The sequence below is a fragment of the Gobius niger genome, assembly GCF_951799975.1.
Source record: "Gobius niger genome assembly, chromosome: 2".
NCBI classification, from domain to species: domain Eukaryota; kingdom Metazoa; phylum Chordata; class Actinopteri; order Gobiiformes; family Gobiidae; genus Gobius; species Gobius niger.
This window is the reverse complement of record NC_136853.1, coordinates 29,302,661-29,323,282: the sequence shown is the minus strand read 5'-3', so window position 1 is coordinate 29,323,282 and position 20,622 is coordinate 29,302,661. Positions and strand designations below refer to the sequence as shown.

At 40.9% G+C, this 20,622-nt stretch overlaps 1 protein-coding gene across 2 annotated transcripts in view; it reads left to right on the top strand.

The window, feature by feature from the left end:
• The first annotated feature begins 12,453 nt into the window (after positions 1–12,453).
• plxnb2a.1 (plexin b2a, tandem duplicate 1) overlaps positions 12,454–20,622 on the top strand; it is a 127,006-nt gene continuing 118,837 nt past the window's right edge. For both annotated transcript variants that reach the window (XM_079582911.1, XM_079582910.1), the window contains exon 1: positions 12,454–12,891. The gene's annotated coding sequence lies outside the window, so the exon portion shown is untranslated. The remainder of the gene's footprint in view (positions 12,892–20,622) is intronic.

Genomic DNA, 20,622 nt, shown 5'->3' with positions numbered 1-20,622 from the left:
AATAGCCTATTATTTTTAAACTTTATAAGAGTATTTATTAAAGTTTGAATTAATTCAAAGATGTTTCACTTATAGATTTATTCACAGAGGAAAGAGTCACTGAATATTTTAGTGTAGAAGTACAATGTGAGAAAACTACTCAAGACGTCCAGTTACGCAAAATCTTTCTCAAGTAGTAGCAGTAGCTACAACTCTCCTCTGCTGATGCTTCTTATTTAGTAGATCAGTCGTTTTTTGTTTTTTTTATTGAAACTAATGCAGACAAAAAAAATCCAAAACACAATAAACAAGTCTATCCTCGTGAGACCGAGCACATGCATGTATGTCCTAGTGGACATTGGTTTTGAGTGTTTAAGTCCGGTTGTTTACATGCAGTCTATCTGAATCCTGTTGTTCTGTACAGAGGACATCCAGAGCTGTCTAACAATATATAATGGGGTGGCTCTAACTTTGCTTCAAAATTGATGAATTTTTATGGACCCAAAGTTAATAAGCGGCTAGTTTTAGCAAAATTAGAGAAAGAACCACATCACTCTTTTTAATGATTGTAGAGAAGGATCATTTTGAAAACAAAATGTTTACCAATATTTTTACACATCTTCTCACAGCTCCAAGTCTGAATCTACTGTCACTAATTCATTCAAAATGTTCTCATTTTTGTTTAACACTAAGTTTCTCATAGAGATTTAGATTTCACTTGAAGACACATTTAGTCCTGATGTCCATTTCAAAGGACATAGCAAGAAAATGTTTTCAAAAGGGCTTAATGCTGAAGGTTCAGTGTTTGATATTAACAGTGGAGGTTCAGAAGAGGAAACATCAGCTGAGGACACAGCAGGATACTTTAATATATTAATAATAAATTATATTGATGATTATGATACTGATTAATGTTGAAATTACTTTATCAGTATGATTACATATTTCACCTGTATTGGCCTAGTGTCCTCTATAATGAACATATCATAAAAAATACATTTAAAATACATTTTAAAAAACAACATTATAAAATGTTTATTTTAAACCTTTCACTCACCTCTTTTTTGTTCAGGTCCCAGGAGGCTATAGGCATTGTCCTCTTCCTTGAAGTGGGGGAAAGGTCCTCAGCTGCCTGATCCTGGCGAGGCAGAAGTATTTTCACCATAGTTTCTTCTTCTTCTTCTTCTTCTTCTTCTTCTTCTTCTTATTATTATTATTATTATTATTATTATTATTATTATTATTATTATTACTACTACTATTATTATTATTATTATTATTATTATTATTATTATTATTACTACTACTATTATTATTATTATTATTATTATTATTATTATTATTATTATTATTATTATTATTATTATTATTATTATTATTATGAAGAAGAAGAAGAAGAAGAAGAAGAAGAAGAAGAAGAAGAAGAAGAAGAAGAAGAAGAAGAAGAAGAAGAAGAAGAAGAAGAAGAAGAAGCATCATCATCATCATCATCATAGCCCAGTTTCTCTAATTAAACCTTCACAGCTAAATTTTTTGAAAATCGTGACTGACATTTAAACAGCTCTTTACTGCCCCCTTTTGGACGTTGCCAACATAATTTCCCCCTTTCCTTTTTACTTGACTGCCGTTCAACAAGTCCAGGATCAAACCTGACCTGCTGCTGAAACTGAAATGTGCTTGATCCTCTGCCAGTGTCATCCCTCTGAGCGGGTGTTCTTTGCCAAATTAGACATTCAGACAGACAGCGGAGATAGAGAAATAACGGGGGCACCTTAATTACGGGATTGTTTTGCTTGGTGAAGCTTGTAATGGGGGGGATACGATAGCGATTCCAAGAAAATTAGTTCCATATTTAATCATTATCGAAACCAAATGTGACAGAGGGAGAGGGGAGGGGGAGGAAAAGCTGAATGCTGACAATCACAAATCTCTGAGGTGAGGTTTTGTTTCCACCCTTGAAACTATGCAACACTAGAGGGCACTGTTATCTCAAAATGAAATAGTTACTGGTCGGTCAAGCTGTCTCCTTGTCTCCTTCTCATTTGATGTTTGCTGCTTATGTGCGTAGAAAACTTTTAATATGCTTGACCATTTTGTAAAGTATTTCTCATTCTGGCTCATATATACAGCCCAGCACCATCTTTGATAAAACATTAACCCAAGATACCATAGCCTATATATTTGTGTGTGTCAGCTACATCCTCTAACAAAGACCTGAAGAGTGCTGCACTTTCACTCTGAACTCCAACTCCAGCTTTAAAGGTTTTATTAATTTAGACCCTGGCAGCAAACTTAATTTACCCACGCTAAAGCCCATGCAACGTGTCTTAAATGAAATTACACCAAATCTCAATACATTTTGTAATAAATGCTTCCTCTCTTATCTCCCTTCTTCTGCTGCTTCACTCCTTTGTGGTGCATTTTTCCCCCCAGTTATTTTCCGACTAAAACACTGTGACTTGATTTATGGCTTCAATATGATTATATGGCACAACTGAAAGGATGAACGCTGTGTCCACTTCTGTAATGTAAATACATCCTGGTTGTTTTTGCAGGAGAGCAGTGATCAGCTCCGCACACATCTCGTTTTTCTCCCAAAGTCCCCGCAGCCTTGGGCACAGCCTGATAGGACACTTTGAACCCGCAGCACACAGTGTTCAGGTCATGGCCGAGCATCAAGGACAACAGCACAGACGAGAATGTTAATGCGTTTCAGTTTTACTTCAGTTCAAGATCAGAGCACTGAACAGTTGTGCTCATTTCATCTCTGTATGAAGTTTTATCAAGTTTTACCTAAAGAAGGAGTGTGACATGAATAAAACACAAAGACATTATTGAATTGTTAAGTGAATTCTTACTAGAAAGATCCTTGAATTTAAATATAAAAAATGTCATGTTCTCTTCTTTCTTGTTCTTGTCTCAGATTTGAAAAAAACATGTATTTATTGATTTCTATATCACCACATCCAAGGACGGATTTATAAAGGGGCTTACAGGGGCTAAGCCCAGGGGCCCAGCAGGATGACGGGCCCCTGGGCATACGGAGAAAAATGTGTGCTCAATGCGGGCTGTAAACTAGTTCCCTCTCTCTTACATACACCGTCACATTTATCACATGATTTTTTTTATTTTTATAAACCAGGTCTAAACCAGGACTAAGCCAGGACTTACCCAGGACTAAACCAGGTCTAAACCAGGTCTAAACCAGGTCTAAACCAGGACTAAGCCAGGACTAAACCAGGACTAAACCAGGACTAAACCAGGTCTAAACCAGGACTAAACCAGGTCTAAACCAGGTCTAAACCAGGTCTAAACCAGTTCTAAACAAGGTCTGAGCCATTTTCATAAGTTGACACTGGGAAAAAATATGTTCCTATTGGTCTGTTAAAATGCATGAAAATGCACCAAAATGCACCATTAAAATAATAAAGATCTCTGTGGGAGGACCCCCAGACCCCCCTTTTAAATGAGTCCCCCCACCAGTCTGGCAGTAGTAAAAGGTTCTTCCGCGAGGGCCACGGAGCTCAAATTTTTCACACATTTGTAATTTTTTTAAACTAGTACTATGCTTAAGAAGCTACTTCTGCATGTTCAAATTTGAAAAAAATCATTAATTTATCCTTTCATTGTAGAGAGAGAGAAATCCGACAGACACACAGTATACAGATGTTGTTAAGGCGCTATATAAATAAATATTGATTGATTATGGGGGGGCCTAAAAAAAACTTTAGCCCCGGGGCCCATTTTACTTAAATCCGGCCCTGACCACATTAAAGTATCTTCCATGATGTCTGGCATGAGCAGCCTATTACATTCACAGTTCCCATGTTTGGTAAGGGAACTGTACCCATAAATGTTCTTGGTTCCTTTTCTTGAATGTTAAAAGGTTTGTTTTTTTTAACTGAACCTATCAATTCGTGTTATTCGGGCAATCAAAAGCCCTTGAGTGGTGCCTCACTGCATACATTGTGTCACCCATTTTCATAACAGGCAATATTGGAGAGCCAATGGAAACTCCTGCACCTGTCATCCATCGAGTTAAATATGAACAAATTGCCCAGTGTTTACAAGCTGCACAGGACCTTGGGTCAGAGTTGTGGGGATGCGCTGCGTCCTCCAGCAGAATACTAAACAAGGATCTGCACTGGGCCTGCATTAGCATGGAGAGGGATACACATTTTGGTTGCAAGACAGGTCACAGTGATAAGTTAAAAGTCATTAAAACTATTTTGCTGCTGGTTCGAAATACGTTGTCATTTTGAAGGAAAGCTTTTATGACTTTTGTCTGTTTGTTGTATCATGAAGAGCACCTGATTGGACATTTTAGATTTATATTTGGATTGACCAAGTATAGCACCCCCCTTCATCTGTTTAGGCCATGGGATTAGTAAGTTTATTATAATTTTAGATTGTTGGGTGAAGAAAGGGATATCCAACTGCAGAAAAGCAGGATGTTAATAACAGTTATAATGCACGACGCGGAGACAAGAATACCACGACGCACAGCTAAGTGTTCAAGTGAATTAAAAGTGCATTAAAAGTGTATAATGCAAACTGTTCATTGAGACCTGTTTGCTTTTTTTTAAAGTCTGGGGCAGGAGTGTTTTTATGTTTTAAGTCATTTTACCTGAAACTAGTTCTAACTTTGCGTTATAACAGTTTTAACGCACGCCAGTTAGCCAATCAGAATTGAGTATTCACCCAGACCATGGTATAAATAGTCATAATGAATGCTATTTTCAATGAGCCACAAAGCCTTATCTCACTGGTATTTGTGTGAGGCTAAAATGGTGAATTGCCAACAATTGGGTTCATCCCGAGCTCAGGCACTGGCCAGCTTTATGGCCAGCACATTGGCAGAGTGCTCAAGGCTTAGATTAGATATTTGGGAAATGTGGCTTTTCTGCTTTCTGTATCACCTAAGATCCTACATAAAAGATCAACACAACATGCATTAAATGCAATCTCTGCAGAGCAATTTACAGGCATCAAAGTATGCGCAGTTAAAGGCTACACACACTCCCACACGGCTAAGGCCATCTCTCTCACTCAAACACACACACTAGTCTAGCTGGCAGTAATCAGAGAGCAGTGTGTTTTTCTCAGCAGTGTAATTCATCAAAATGACGGCTGCCAATGAGCCTCAGTCAGGCAGACAGCTCCGTCTAATCAATCATCTATCTACCTTTGCTTTGTTTCCCTCTCTCTACACTCATTGGCACCATATTTTCACCACACACTTGCTCTCTGTCCCTGCCCATAGCGCAACAGTCACTGCACAGAGCAAGACACTAACATACCTCTGGGGTTAGGGGTGCACATTTGCACCAAGCCCTTGTTCAAGTTAACTTGGTCATTAATAAAGAATGAATTATTTTAGATTTTTTATTTGACCTTTATTTATCCAGGAATAAGACATATAATTTAACTATAGAGTACATGCGGCAGGTTAGACTACGTCACTGAAACATATTAAACAAAATAACACTAAAGATTGCAATAAAAAAATAAAAATGTCACCATAGTTTTCACTGGTTTGACATGTTTGCTATGTTTATCATGTAAAAAGAAATCTGTGCAAGAACTTAACTTAAGTTTTAAAACATTATAATTTCAATACTATTGCTATATGAAAAACACTGTAAGAAAGCCCTTTGCATGTTCGCTGCTGCACTCACGATTTGCGCTGATTAGAATGCATGTACTTGGATACTTCAACTTGATTAAATGTGTTTATTGATACATATATTTACTGCCTAATTGATTTTAATGTACGTTTATTAACAAAAGAGAATGGAATACTCTCTCCTCAGATGTGACTGAGTAGAATATTAAAATATTACAAAACATTTTGCCTGTTGCCGAAACGTAGTAAATAAACCTCACTTTTTACAAGATTTACAGTGTGCGGTAGATTACATTTTTCACATGATACGAGCACTACGCACAACCTCTCCAACGCACATGTTATGAAATGTGCAAAGCACCTGCTTTCTTAAAGTTTTCATCATCATTTACTCCATTACCTTCAATTCATTTATTCTAGGACAAAATGAAGCAAAGTATAAGCTGTCACTGTTGTTCTGCATTTGTGTTTTATTGTAAGGTCTACTCCAGGGTGCCGGAGACGAGAATCCGATGGATGGTTGAACAATAGATTCAGGAGGAACAGTGTGGTTTTCGTCCCGGTCGTGGCACACTGGACCAGCTCTATACCCTACATCGGATGCTCCAGGGTTCGTGGGAGTTCGCCCAACCAGTCCACATGTGTTTTGTGAATCTGGAGAAAGCATTCGACCGTTTCCCTTGTGGTGCCCTGTGGGGGGTGCTCTGGGAGTATGGGGTCCGGGGCCCTCTGCTAAGGGCTGTCCGTTCCCTGTATGACAGCAGCAGGAGCTTGGTTCGCATTGCCGGCAGTAAGTCAGACCTGTTCCCGGTGCGTGTTTTGGTCTCCGCCAGGGCTGCCCTTTGTCACCGGTTCAGTTCATTACCTTTATGGACAGAATTTCAAGGCGTGGCCAGTGACCAGAGGGTCTCCAGTTTGGGAACCTCAGGATCTCATCCCTGCTGTTGGCAGATGATGTTGTTCTGTTGGCTTCATGGATTCAGGACCTTCAGCGCACTCTGGGGCGGTTTGCAGCTGGGATTAAAATCAGCACCAAATCTGAGGTTGTGGTTCTTGGGGAAGACCTCGGACACGCTGGAGGGACCATGTCTCTGAGCTGGCCTGGTGCCGCCTTGGGATCCCCCAGACCAGCGGTAGCAGGTGTGTGGATTGGGAAGTCTGGGCATCTCTGCTTAGACTGTTGCCACAGACTGATTTTTGGGTGACATGTGAAACGAGATATACAAATAACCTTCCAATTGCTTATTGACTAGTTGGTTCATCTTGCAAAACATTCTTGTCTTGCTGTTAACACGTTCAGTATTGATGTTAGAAAGCTATTCTATTTGTTGGTTAATAGATCCAAGGATTAGCCCAATGTGTTTCCTTACATATTGACAAAAAGTCGAAGCCAAGTCTCTATGATTACCTCGGATCAATGCTGCCGCTGTGAGTTCTGCTTATACAATATGTACAAGCAAATTATTCTGTCAGATAATGTATTACTTAAAGCATGATCAGCTGTTCATGCTCTCTTTTTGCAGTGCATTTTTTAGATTATTGCATTTTAATTGCATTCTGTTACATTAGGGAGTTGCCCTTGTTTTTTCTTCTCTCTTTTTTTCTTGCATAGTTTTGTTTTTTCGCTCCTTTCTTAAGCTTTATTATAGAGACGAGAGGGAAGATAATATGCACCCTATGGAAAAAAAAGTGCTGTAGGTGTTGCAGAAAAAATACTATATCAAACCAGATCACACATAATGTCTTCTGCATTGCATCATGCTATATGAGTGGCAGTATTATTGTAAAGTTTTTAGTCTCATTTTCTTTCACATTTTGAATAAATGTTGACCTTACACTTGCAAAGTGACAGCCAACGTACTGTATGTAGGAGTTTGCATAAATTCCCCTGAGGCAGAGTCTTATCACCAAGACATATAAAGGTCAGGCTTGTGCTTTGTCTTCACTGACAGGTAACTAGGTAGATATATTTTTCTGTCCCATTTGGCCTTCTGCAACACACTTGACATATTTCCGTGATTTAGGTCAGAGAGGCTGTAGGGAATATGCTTTAACGATAATGCAGTTTGGGCTCAACAGATGAAGGTTTGTATAGAAATGGTATAAATAACAAATATCAATGTCATTTTCATACCTCCTGTGCAGAGATTTCAAATATTGATACTGCTGTTATTGTAAGATATTTCATGTTTTCTGATTTTCCATCTTAACAGTTTATGAACTTTGCATTTGAATTTTAACTTAATAAATCCTTTTCGTAGTAATACAAGTAATACAAGTGTTAATGGGATTATTGGGGGGTCTTTCATCTCCCCCTGGTGTCTCTGGTTTTTTTTCAACGCTTCAATCGGAGTCCCGTGCTCACCACAGTATCGAGATGGCTCTTCTTGTGATTTAAATCATATCTCAGCCACTCAATCTCAGTGACTATTTTGTGCAAATTGGTAATTGTAGTTCGGATAAATATCAAATAAGAAATGGTCCTCTTGTATTTCATCTATAGCCATCAGACAATCCCCATTGGTTGCATTACGATCTAAATGTGGTGAAGCTTCATTTACCTTCCACTTCCAACTTAATCTCTTAACCCCCGCTTTAACCAAGCACATTATCTCCAGTTCAGCGTTACCCAAATCTAAAAAGTTACATTTGAAAGCTAAGACCTGCAAAACTGATCTCAAAAGATCTTTTTCTTCTCTTGTTGTCGCATTGTCACCTCTTTTTTTTGACATTTTGTTTCATTGTTTTGTTTTTTTGCATTTTTGTCACTTTTTCATCACATTTGTCACTTTTGCGTCACATTTTTGACACTTTATCATCACTTATTTGTCACATTTTCCATCACTTTTTCCATTATATTTTGTCACTTTTTCGACACATTTTGGACACTTTTTTTATGTTTATGTACTTTTTCCACCACTTCTTTGTCACATTTTTATCACTTTTTCGTTACTTTTTCTTTGCTCTTTTGTGGATTTTTTGTCACTTTTCTGTTTGTTTTTGTGACTGTTTCCATCCTTGTTTTCGTCTCATTTTTGTTGCTATTTTGACACATTTCTCAAGAAGCTTTTAGATTCGGGTAAAGCCAAACTGGAGAAAACGTGCTCGGTTCAGGCGGGGATTGAGATGCTAAAAAGCTTTGCCTTGAGACCTGGTATTTTCAGGTATTTTAAAGACCCGACTGGTTTCCACAAAGTCATTTATAAATGTAATTGTTAAATAGTGAATGTGGGAAAGAATTGACATGCTTTTTGTGCAGAACAGATTACACCACACTTCTCCGATCTCCAAAATGGCCCAAGGACCTCGCCGGATGTGTGAGATGGTGTAGACATGGTATGACTTCTAAAAAACTGCTACTGGCTTGACCTCAAAATTGCCAAGTCTGTGCTTAGACAGGTTTTCGATTTAGTTAAAAGAGAACATCACACAGGCCCAAACTAGCATAGTGTTGGATAAAATTATAAATGGGGGGTGAGCGCACCGGTGAGACTTGTGAAAGGTACTTTTCGGGCCTCACTTGCCAGAGCCTTCTGTATGCTGTTTATCTGTGATGAGCTTCAGTACTCAAACAGCTCATTATAGCCACATCCACAGGTGAGCAGTGAAATCACAAGGGAGAGAGATGTCTGATGTGAATGATTTATGAGAATGTAAATGAGATTGGCTGAAGGACAGTGCAGCACATACCAAATCCACACATATTCACAGGCAATATTCCTGTGTGTCGAGGGTGTCAATCTGAAAGTCAGTTCCCCCTCTAATATAAACCTCAATAAACATGCATTTTCACCTGTCAAAGGCCCATGATGAAAATGGTCTGTTTACATTAGGCAACAGATGAAAAAGAAGAAGGAGGAGAATGTGGAGGAGGAGAAGAAGAAGAAGAAGAAGAAGAAGAAGAAGAAGAAGAAGAAGAAGAAGAAGAAGAAGAAGAAGAAGAAGAAGAAGAAGAAGAAGAAGAAGGAGAAGGAGAAGGAGAAGGAGAAGGAGAAGGAGAAGGAGAAGAAGAAGAAGAAAGCACTTGTAAAATGGAATAGAGAAACAACATAACTTGGAAAAAACACATGTATATGAATGTTATGAAAACAATATATTGACTTTCTGTCATAAAGTTCCATTTATCAATGAATGGTTTTGAATTCAAATGTATTTGCAGGATGGTATCGGGACACCTCATACCAAACAAGATCAGAAAACCTGTGAGACAGGCAGCTATCGAAATATGTTATGTTTGGGTGGATGGCCAGACTTTTTGGTATGTGGAGAGGTCGCCAGACACATGGGGTTAGAGGTAAAAGGTCAAACCCCCACATGCTTTGAAGTGGGGGCATCGGACCCAATCCTTAATGGGTACGACAAAAGAATGACTCTTGAATGAATACAACAAGGAATATCGTGTGTGTGTTTTATGAGCAGAAGTAGTTGTTTGGACTATGAATTGGACAAGCAATAAAAATTATGATTTTTTCTCAACATTTTACAAACTAACTGACACAATTTGACCCTACAGCTTCACTCAAAAGCGTCAGATAACCTTGTCAAAAAGACAGAGGAAAGATAGACATCAACAATAGTCACATAAAATGTTTTTAAGGAGCACTTCAGTGGGGGACTGTAATTATTCAAATAAAAAGTGGGGAAAAGCCACTGCCCAAAACCAAATATCTATGTTGCACTGTGGCCGGTAACAAGTCATGCGTGCTTTGTCCAAGCCAAGAAAAGGGAAAATGAACTGACTTCCAAGGTCATCATGATCGCCATGCCGCAGATAGGAAAGGAAAAGCCGACGTGCAAAAGCCTTTTAACCTTTTGCTCGAGGCATATACTTTAACGACATCTTTACCAATATACCCAAAGCCCTTGCAGTTGTTTTGAAGCCTGGATGCCGACTGTAAGATTCAAAAGCCTTATGAAACAAAAGGTTATCCCCTCAATGGCCCAGTGTCAAGGATTACTTTTCAGACAAATTCTCCTTCAACAAAGCCCCTATTGTGCTGCAGCAAACCCTTGAATTAGCAGCGGGGGCAAGTGCACGCTTAACTAGGCTTGACAGGCACCACTTCACCAGATGCCACAGAGGACTGACACGGAGATATGAAAGTGGAATAATGTTCAAGAAAATGTAGGCTAACATACAGTATTTTATTGGCTGCATAAAATAGGACTGGCTGCTAGTTCTTATCTTAAAAAGGAAGAACAAAACCTTTATCCTCAGATCTTTTGGGTTAAGGAGTTTTTGGTATCAGCCCGAAAATAAGACAAAATGCATGAGAGCACATTTCTCTTCACTTTTAGAAAAACGTTTTAGTTTGGTTTCAAAACTCTCTGTTTTAGATATGTCAAGTTAGAAAAGCCTATACAATGTTGTTGGTGTCTTTCAAAATAAAATGTAATATTGGTTCACTTGATCAAGAAGAGTAGCTGTACTTGTTACAGCTGAATGAGTCAAAGGTCGGGTTTGTAGTTAAAGGGGATTTTTATGACGCCAGTCCTGCTGTTTGCTTTTGCTTCACAAGGTTTGGGTTTGGCCTGCACCTGCCCTGCAGTTGACACACCTGCTACTATTTTCAATGGTATAGTCTTAACTGTATAGGCCTATGAATGTCTTCTGTTCAGTTCAGTCAAAACATCCTCTTTATTTTCTTCAAACGGTTGCGCAAAATGTGGCATCAACAATGTTTCTGATTTTTACCATTGATCTGACGTCCCTAATTCTACTCACATATGAAAATGGCTATAGATTAATACTGAGGTCTTTATGGTAGAACTTTACAATAGAATGTGCCTTTTGAATGGAAAAAATGCAGCAATTGTGACCTGGTTTATGATTAATATCTATGTTCCCTCTGGGCCTATCCGCATGAAACACAAACATTGGCATGAAGGTCAGTATTTTCTCAGTCAGCACAAATAAACAAAGGTAAAAACACAGCCGCAAGTTCAAGGTTGTTCTTGTTGGATGGCCGTAGCCTTAAATTAACCTCTTACTGCAGTTCGGCTTTACCCAAATCTAAAAACTCAACTGGAGCTTACAGCCTATGCCGTAATGCCCCATTTGAAAGCTACAAAATGTACTGTTTTTTTTACGCTTTTTGGTTACTTTTTTGTTGCATTTTCGTCGACAAAAAGGCAACAAAAAAGTGACAGAAATGTGACGAAAATGCGATGAAAACCAACAAGAGTAGCAGAAGAGCCACAAAAGGTGATTAAAAATTGACTAAAATGTGGCAAAAATGTGACAAAAATATGACAAAACAGTGACAAAAATACGACAAAAAAGTGACAAAAAGTGACAAAAAGGTGACAAAAAGGTGACAAAATAGTGCCAAAAAGGTGACAAAAAGTGACAAAAAGGTGACAAAAAAAGTGACAAAAAGTGACAAAAAAAGTGACAAAAAAGTGACTAAAATGTGGCAAAAATGTGGCAAAAATGTGACAAAAATATGACAAAAAGGCAACAAAAAGTGAAAAAAGTGACAAAAATATGACAAAAAAGTGACAAAAACGTGACAAAATATGATGAAAACCAACAACGCCAAAAGAGGGACACAAATCGGGCGAAAACCGGACAAAACACAACAAAAAAGTAACAAAAGACTGACAAAAAACGATACATTTTGTTTTCCCCACATAAAAAAGTTGCATAATGCACCTTTAACTGTTCAAGAGAAACAATAGTTCGGCTGACAATTTATTCAACGAGTAAAATCGCTCCAAAAAGTCTATTTTTGTCGTTTATACTGAAAGGGGCCCCGCCGTTTTGCTCCGCCTGTATCGCCGCGGACTTGACGCTGGAGTGTCTGCGCTGCACGGATTGGGGGGTTTACAAGAAGGTGGAGGGGGAGGAAAAAACTCACATCCTGCTTCCCCAGTCAGTTTGATAGAGACTCCCTCCACGTTCACAGCTCGTGCTCGCAGACAGGGGTGAGTGGTTTGAGCGCAATGTTCGCACGGGATTAACACCAAACACACACTTCCCTAAAGGCAGCGCGCTGGATGCAGCCACGAGGTCCACCTGAGCCGGGCTCCTGGGCGCGTGGGAAGCAAAGAAACGAAGTAAGCGGTTTGACCACTTAACGCAGCGTGGGAATTTTGTTCAGTGTCAACTTCAGCTCCGTCTGATTTACATGACCTAACGGGACACCGATCACAATATCATTTGAGAGATGGACACAAGGATGTAAAAAAAACTTGGGAACTTTTCGCTGTCGTGGACGCCGATTACGATTTTTAAACAGTGGAATATTGTGGATCCAGAAAACAGTCCAGCGGCTAATCCAGAGGTAAGTAGATGCTTGCTTTCTCTCCAGGAACGCGGATGAAATCGTACACGTTTGCGCACAGATTTTGTCTCTCACAAACTGTGCGCAGTTCGTGGGAAACTTCGCAGAATGATACAGAGGCGTGAGTTCTTATCAGCGGCACGATTGCTCCACTTTTTGGCACTTCAAATAGCCGAGATATCAGCACTGAGCCGCTCCAAACTCTCTCACTGAAGGTGCCTTGATGAAATCAACCCTCGATAAGTGTCACTTACAGCATATGGCATCGATAAAAGTTTGAATAAACCGAGGGCTTTTATAGTAGCAGTGGTTTATTGCTTCTTTTTGGGATTTCCATGCAACTTCTATGTGTCCTTGTGGAGCTGCATCTTAACACCTAAACCAGATGTGTGTGTTTTTTTTAAGGCTATACAATTCCGCTAAAAGTTTGCCCATACACTTTCCTTGTGATTATTCCAATGCAAATAATGTAAATCTGCCCTAATATGAATAGAGATGCATGTCTTTCAGAATAATACGTTTCAAAAGCAAATGATCAAAGCTGTGTTGTTATTTACCTCTGACTGATTGTGATGAATCTAGATAAGCTTGCACTTTGCTGTTTATTCCTACACTGTACACACTATAGTGGGCTGGTAATGGGAGGTTAATTGTGCCTAGTGTCAGTTAATGGATTAAAAGGCTCTGTGGACCATAAGCCCAATATAGCAGCACTGACAAAGGTATGACTAAGACTGTTTGCCTTCTGTATGGCATTGTGTTCCAGGTGTAAAACGTCATGCTTTGGGTCAGGTTTGTAATGTCCCCACAAACTGAAGTGCATTGACTTTTTTTAGTTGCTGATAATTATTGACTTATGAAATGGGTAGTGTGAGAAAGTGGGATTTGTCATGTCTTCTTTTTGAGTGTGTTTTAAAGACATGCTTTGCTGTGGCATTTTGCCACTTCATTGCAGATCTTCAACTCATCCAATCATCATTTGTTACTGGTTAATACAAAATATTGGACAGTCCTATCTGCCCATGTTGCTTGTCATACATCAAAATAAATCAAGTTTTGCTCAATCACCACCTGAAAACCTTCATATCAAAATAATTGTACAAAGAGAGGAATAGATTTAGAAACACTCTGTAATGTCCTCTGGGGAGGTCAGCAAAATAAACAAGGCTGCACCACACTTGTTAAATGGAAGACCTTACAAAATCCTGTTTGCAACAGCACTTCTGGTACATTCATTAAACTTTGTGTACAAATATTATACATGCATACATATTTACTAATGGAAATCTACCGCACAATGCTCTGTGGTTATCCTTGAGCTAAAGTAGTTTGAGCTGAGCAGACCTCTGGTTGAATGTTCCAGGTGAAGGGGCATCGCTGAGTGAATCCTCTGTCGGAGCCGTTTACAGTTTGACTGTTTCAAACCCGTTTGAGGGAATGCAGCCAAGCTGCTGTTAGTCATGTGTTGTTTGTTTAGTATAGACCCGAATCTCTGAGCGAGAGCTGAAGCCTGACTCATTTTGAGTAAAGTAATCATTGTCATTTTTGCATGCTTTATAGTTAGCTCCTTGGTATCCAGTGTTATGCAGTACGCTGTCCTGTCTGCAGGGTGTTGGCTGGTATTCTCTTCATACTGTAAACTGTCTCTTTTTTTCCTTGATATTGGAGACGATTTGTGAAGACTAACTCGTATATCGTATCAGTGTTACCTGTATAAAACCACATATAAGACAGCTGAATAACACAATGTCCGAAATGAACATTACACGGACACAGTGAACTGAAGTATTTCGTTTTTTTCACTTGTGCCTTAATATAAAATGAAATAGATGTTTTGAGATAGTACATATTTTAATCAAATTATGAGAGCACCGTGTCCCCGGTTGAACTCTTGTTGCAACCATGTGTTTTGAGCAGAAAAATAAACCGATTCCTTAGTTCACTGCACAACTCAAATTGAATTATGCTTTGGCACTAAGAACATGAGGTGTGGGGGAATATGGTATTTCCCATTGTACTGCCCTCGCTATATGTGCTGTATATAACTAGACAGTCAGCTAAACTCCTTCTTTACATCAGGACTCTGAAGACCAATATGTGATGTCCACAGGTTTATTGATGTGGCAAGAAAAGGTAAAACTGTAACAAAAAACATAAAATACAATGAGCTGCTTGCTCACCCCACACAATGTCTCTGTCACAAGTTTTTATCTATTTATAATCATCAAAATAAATCTTAATCAAATAAAAATAATGTACATACAAAGTTATGAAATCAAACAATCTATACACACCCACGATGCTTCCAAGGACATCTGATGTTGCAGATTACACTGGATGATTACACGAAAACAGCTCAGGGCCATGCTTCAATCTACTTCCTGATTTTGAGTCAGGTGACCTCCTCTGCCTAACATTTTCTTAAAGGGGCCACAACTGAAAATACTTAATTCAAAAATAATACAGTCAACAGTGCCCTCATGTGGACAAAACTAAAACAGAACACTCCCCGCCTGGCGTGATTTAACGCCACTACACACATTTACCTAACTGTCTGGGGGAAGAATAACTACTATCTCCGTAATAGGTCTGAGGAAAAGAGCTGTCCCTCCAGGTTTGGCAATCTTCACTTGAACCTGGCGTACATTGCCGTCGTTACTCGGGAAGGTCTGAGTGACTACACCAAGAGGCCACTCGTTTCTCTGTACATTACAATCCTTCAGAAGAACAACTGTGCCGATCTCGATATTTGGATGAGTGGTCTGCCATTTCCTACGTGTTTGTAGTGTCGGAAGATATTGCTTTCTCCATCGATCCCAAAAGGTGTTGGAAAGGTGCTGAACTTGACGCCACTGGCGCTTGAATAAGTCTGCATCAACAAACTCACCTGTAGGAGCAGGTAGATAGTTCACTTTTTGCGTGAGAAGAGCTGCTGGCGTGAGTATGAACGAATTGTCAGGATCGGGCGTGACGGGAACAAGAGGCCTGGCATTGATTATTGCAGCGACCTCTGCCATAAAGGTGGTCAGTACTTCATGAGTAAGTTTGTCTTTTAGCTGAGCGAACATTGAATCCAGAATCCGTCTTGCTAGACCAATCATGCGCTCCCATGTTCCTCCAAAATGAGAGGCGTGTGGTGGATTGAATGTCCAGCTGCATCCTTGGTTTGTCAGATAGGTCTTTACCGTCGCATCATCAATGTTAGAGGGCACTTGTAACTCCTTACACGCTCCGACAAAGTTAGTACCGCGGTCTGAACGGATGTGTTTGACAGGACCACGCACAGCCATGAACCGCCTTAGTGCGTTGATAAAGGAGGACGTGTCAAGGGACTCGATGATTTCGATATGAACCGCTCTTATGCTCATACACGTGAAGATTACGGCCCATCTTTTACTTTGAGCAAGACCTCCTCTAGTCCTACGGGAGGACACAATCCACGGACCAAACACGTCAAGTCCAACATTTGTAAAGGGAGGTTCCATAGAGAGACGATCTGCAGGAAGAGTAGCCATTTTTTGGACACTGGCTGGAGCTCTGAGACGCCTACAAGTAGTGCATTGGTGAATAACGCTGCTCACCTTCCTCTTCCCACCAACTATCCAAAATCCAGCTGTGCGTATCGCTCCTTCGGTAAAGAGACGACCTTGATGGTGGACTTGTTCATGGTACTCTCTAATTAGTAGTACGGCAACATGATGTTTTCCAGGGATAATCAAGGGATTCTTTTCGCCTTGCTCAAGGCTTGAATGATGAAGACGGCCTCCGACTCTCAACAGGCCGTGTGTGTCAATAAAGGGATCCAAACGTTTGAGAGGACTATGTTCTGGGACCCTCTCGTCATCTTGGATGCATTTGATTTCCTGTCCATATACTTCCTTTTGCACTGCTTGGATGATGATGACTGAAGCTTGACTTTTTTCGTCAACAGTGGTCCCAGTTTCGCAGAAATGCCATCCCTTACAGGAGCTGTTACTAGGGAGGGTTGATCTGAAACAGCGACATATATGAATGAGACGAGCAATGGCACGAGTTATATACCTCCAGGAGGAAAATCTTTGAAATCTGTGGGAACCAAACTCTTTGATAGATGTTGTAGTGCTGAAAGTAGACACTAAAGGCCTAACATCAGGATCTGAGCTGGGATCAACAAGTTCATAAATGTCTTTTGCGATTTGCTGCTCTGAAGACAATAGAAACTTGGGGCCGGTCAGCCAGTTGCTTTGTTTCAATCGGCCTGCAGGAACAGACCGGGTTGCATGGTCTGCAGGATTCAGATCTGTTGGCACGTAGAACCACTGGCTTGGATGGGAAGATTTGCGGATGCGATGTACTCGGTTACTGACGTAAACGTAAAAGCGCCTGCTTTCATTTGAAATGTAACCTAGAACCACTTTACTGTCAGAGTAAAATGTTATGGCATCCAGTGTAAAGTCCAGTTCGGTTGAAACCAAGTCTGCCAACTCAACAGCAAGCACCGCTGCACAGAGTTCCAACCTTGGCACGGTATGCTCAGGACGAGGGGCCAATTTAGCCTTTCCCATTACAAACCCCAAGTAGTTGTTACCAGTTGCATCCGTGAGTTTCAAGTATGAAACGGCAGCAATGGCTTTTGTTGACGCGTCACAGAAGATGCACAGCTGTTTTCTGGACGCCGTAGTAGGAGACATAGGAGTATATTGTCTGGGAATGGATAGATTGGACAGTTCAGTTAATGAGGTTCTCCAGGATGCCCAGACTTCTTCCATCTCCTCAGGTAGTGGTGCATCCCAGTCACTGTTTTCGACGGTTAATTCCCTCAATATAGCCTTGCCTTGGATGGTGACTGGAGCAACAAACCCGAGAGGGTCATAAAGGCTGTTGATGGTAGACAAGACTCCTCGTCGAGTGAAGGGTTTTACCTCTTCCGAAACACTGAACAGAAAGGAGTCCGTTTGGAGGTTCCAGTTGAGACCAAGACTACGCTGTAATGGTACCACATCAGCATCAAGGTCCAGATCTTTCAGATCACTTGCATGGTCTTCGGATGGAAAGGCCTCCATCACTCTTTTGTTGTTTGCTGCAATCTTGTGCAGCCTCAGGTTCGACTTGGATAGAGTGTGTTGGGTCCTCTTAAGCAAGTCAACTGCTGCTTTGACAGTTGCCAGGGACTTAAGTCCGTCATCGACATAGAAGTCGCGAGCCACAAAATCTTTGACATCAGGGTCTGCTTGGATCTCATTGCTCTGCACGGACTGGTGTAAGCCATAAATAGCCACAGCAGGTGACGGGCTGTTACCAAAGACGTGGACGCACATTCGACACTCCACAACACCTTCTGAGGGATCGTTATCCTGAAACCACAAAAAGCGTAGAAAGTTTCTGTCCTCTTCTCTGACAAAGAAACAATAGAACATCTGCTCTATATCAGCACTAAATGCAACTGCTTCTTTGCGGAAACGCATGAGCACACCAAGCAAGGTGTTGTTGAGGTCTGGCCCGGACAATAGGACTTCATTAAGCGATACTCCCTCATATTGAGCGCTTGAATCGAAAACCACTCTGATCTTCTTTGGTTTCCTAGGATGGTAAACACCAAAAGTCGGCAAATACCACCGTTCTTCTTGCTCGCTGAGAGGAGGGGCTGACTCTGCATGACCATTCTTAAACATCTGATCCATGAACTTCAGAAAATGGTCCTTCATCTCAGGATTTCTTGCAAAACTGCGCTTAAGAGACATAAGACGCTTCAATGCCTGAGGGCGGTTATTAGGGAGACGTTGACGTGGGCACTTGAACGGCAGAGGTGCCACCCAACTGTTGTTTGAATCCTTTTTCATCTCTTGTTCCATTATTTTCATGAATTGTGCATCCTGAATCGAAGGGGCCACCTGGTTGTCATCTTTGGTCCGCATGAACACAGTGCACCCGAGATGATCAGGATCACAAGAGCTTTCTTTCTGTGTGCCACCGATGACATGAATGTCACTGTATTTTTCCTTGACCTGAAAAACGTTAGGGCATGGTTGAAAGAGAGTTGGTCGAGCTTGTACCATAGTATTTGTGTAAAAGGAACTGACGGTGAGTGGTTTATGGACATTCCCAAGGCACACATTGCCTACAATGACCCAACCTAGATCTAACTTCTGTGCATACGGCAGGTGGTTTGGACCATTTACGTGTTTACGGACTTTATGCACTCTGATAATGTCCCGACCTAAGAGGAGCATGATTTCAGCATCAGGGTCAATATCAGGGATTTGGTGTGCCAATGACTTGAGGTGTGGATGATGAAGAGCTGCGTCTCGAGTTGGGATCTCCTCCCTGTTGTTAGGTATGTCATTACATTCTATGAGACTAGGCAATGGGATACTGACAGATCCATCCAGAGATTCCACATTGTATCCATTGGCTCTCCTGCCTGACAACTCCTTCACTCCCGCACATGTTTTTAATGTGTAAGGAGCATTTGAACTTTGGTCACCGAACAGATCAAAGAAACGTGAACGGACAAGCGACCGGTTGCTCTGTTCATCTAGAATGGCATACATCTTCACTGCCTTGTGTCTTTGTCCAGTAGGGTGCACTTTAACAAGACATATTTTAGAGCAAGATCTGTCTGACTGGTTTTCTCCACATACGTCTGTGCATTCGTTGGTTACTTGTGGCTGAGGCTCGTTTGTATTTTGCTCCCCGCCGTCCTCTGGAAGGGCGTCCGATTGAGGCACATCCGTTTTTACAGTCCATGGTGGCGGTCCAGGATGCATGGACGTGTGGTGTCTCTCACTTTTACATTCAGTACATTGAACTTTTGTCTTACAGTCCTTTGCCATGTGTGATGACGAAGAACAGCATTTGAAGCAAACATGGTTCTCCTTTAGGAACAGTTTGCGATCCTCAATGGACTTGTCTCGGAATACACGACACTTGTGCAGTGGATGCGGTTTCTTGTGGATAGGGCATAGCTTATCACAGTCATCATTTTTTGTTGGAGGCCGGCCAGTGTCAGTGGCTCCCTTTAGAGACACATTAGTTTTGTGCACGGCAACTTCCTTCTGTTTGTTTACCCAAAAGGTTTTCGGTGCTTTAGTAGTTGTGTCAGAGTGGGATATGAAGTTGAAGCTTGGATCACTACCAATGCTAGCCTCCTGTCTGATAAGATCCACAAAACAGGAAAATGGAGGATACGACACTTTCTTTTGACGCTTATAGGCTGCACCCACCGATGCCCACTTTTCCTGTAAACGAAAGGGGAGTTTTTGAACTATTGGATTAACTCCTCTTGCCGTGTCAAGGTAGGAAAGACCAGGTAAGTCGCCTTCATCCTTAGCCGACTGTAGCTCCATCAACAGATCACTTAATTTTGTGAGTTTGGGGTAATCTTTGTTTGTCATCCTTGGAAAAGTGTCAAGCCTTCTAAACAAAGCATCCTCTATGACCTCTGCTGAACCATAGGTCTGCTCAAGTCTACTCCATATCATTTCCAAGCCCGTGCCCGGGTTATTTATGTGTATTGCTCTTAATCGCTCGACATGTTCTGCGGAGTCTTTGCCTAACCACTTAAGCAAAAGATCCATCTCTTCGCAGGGTGAGAGGTTCAAACCTTCAGTGGCAGTGAGGAATGAACGCTTCCAGGCTCTGTAGTTCTCAGGTTTGTCATTGAATTGAAGCAATCCCGTAGCTACAATCTCACGACGAGCAAGGTATCTCACAAAGTCATTCACGTTTTGGCCATCACCACTGCGGTCCACT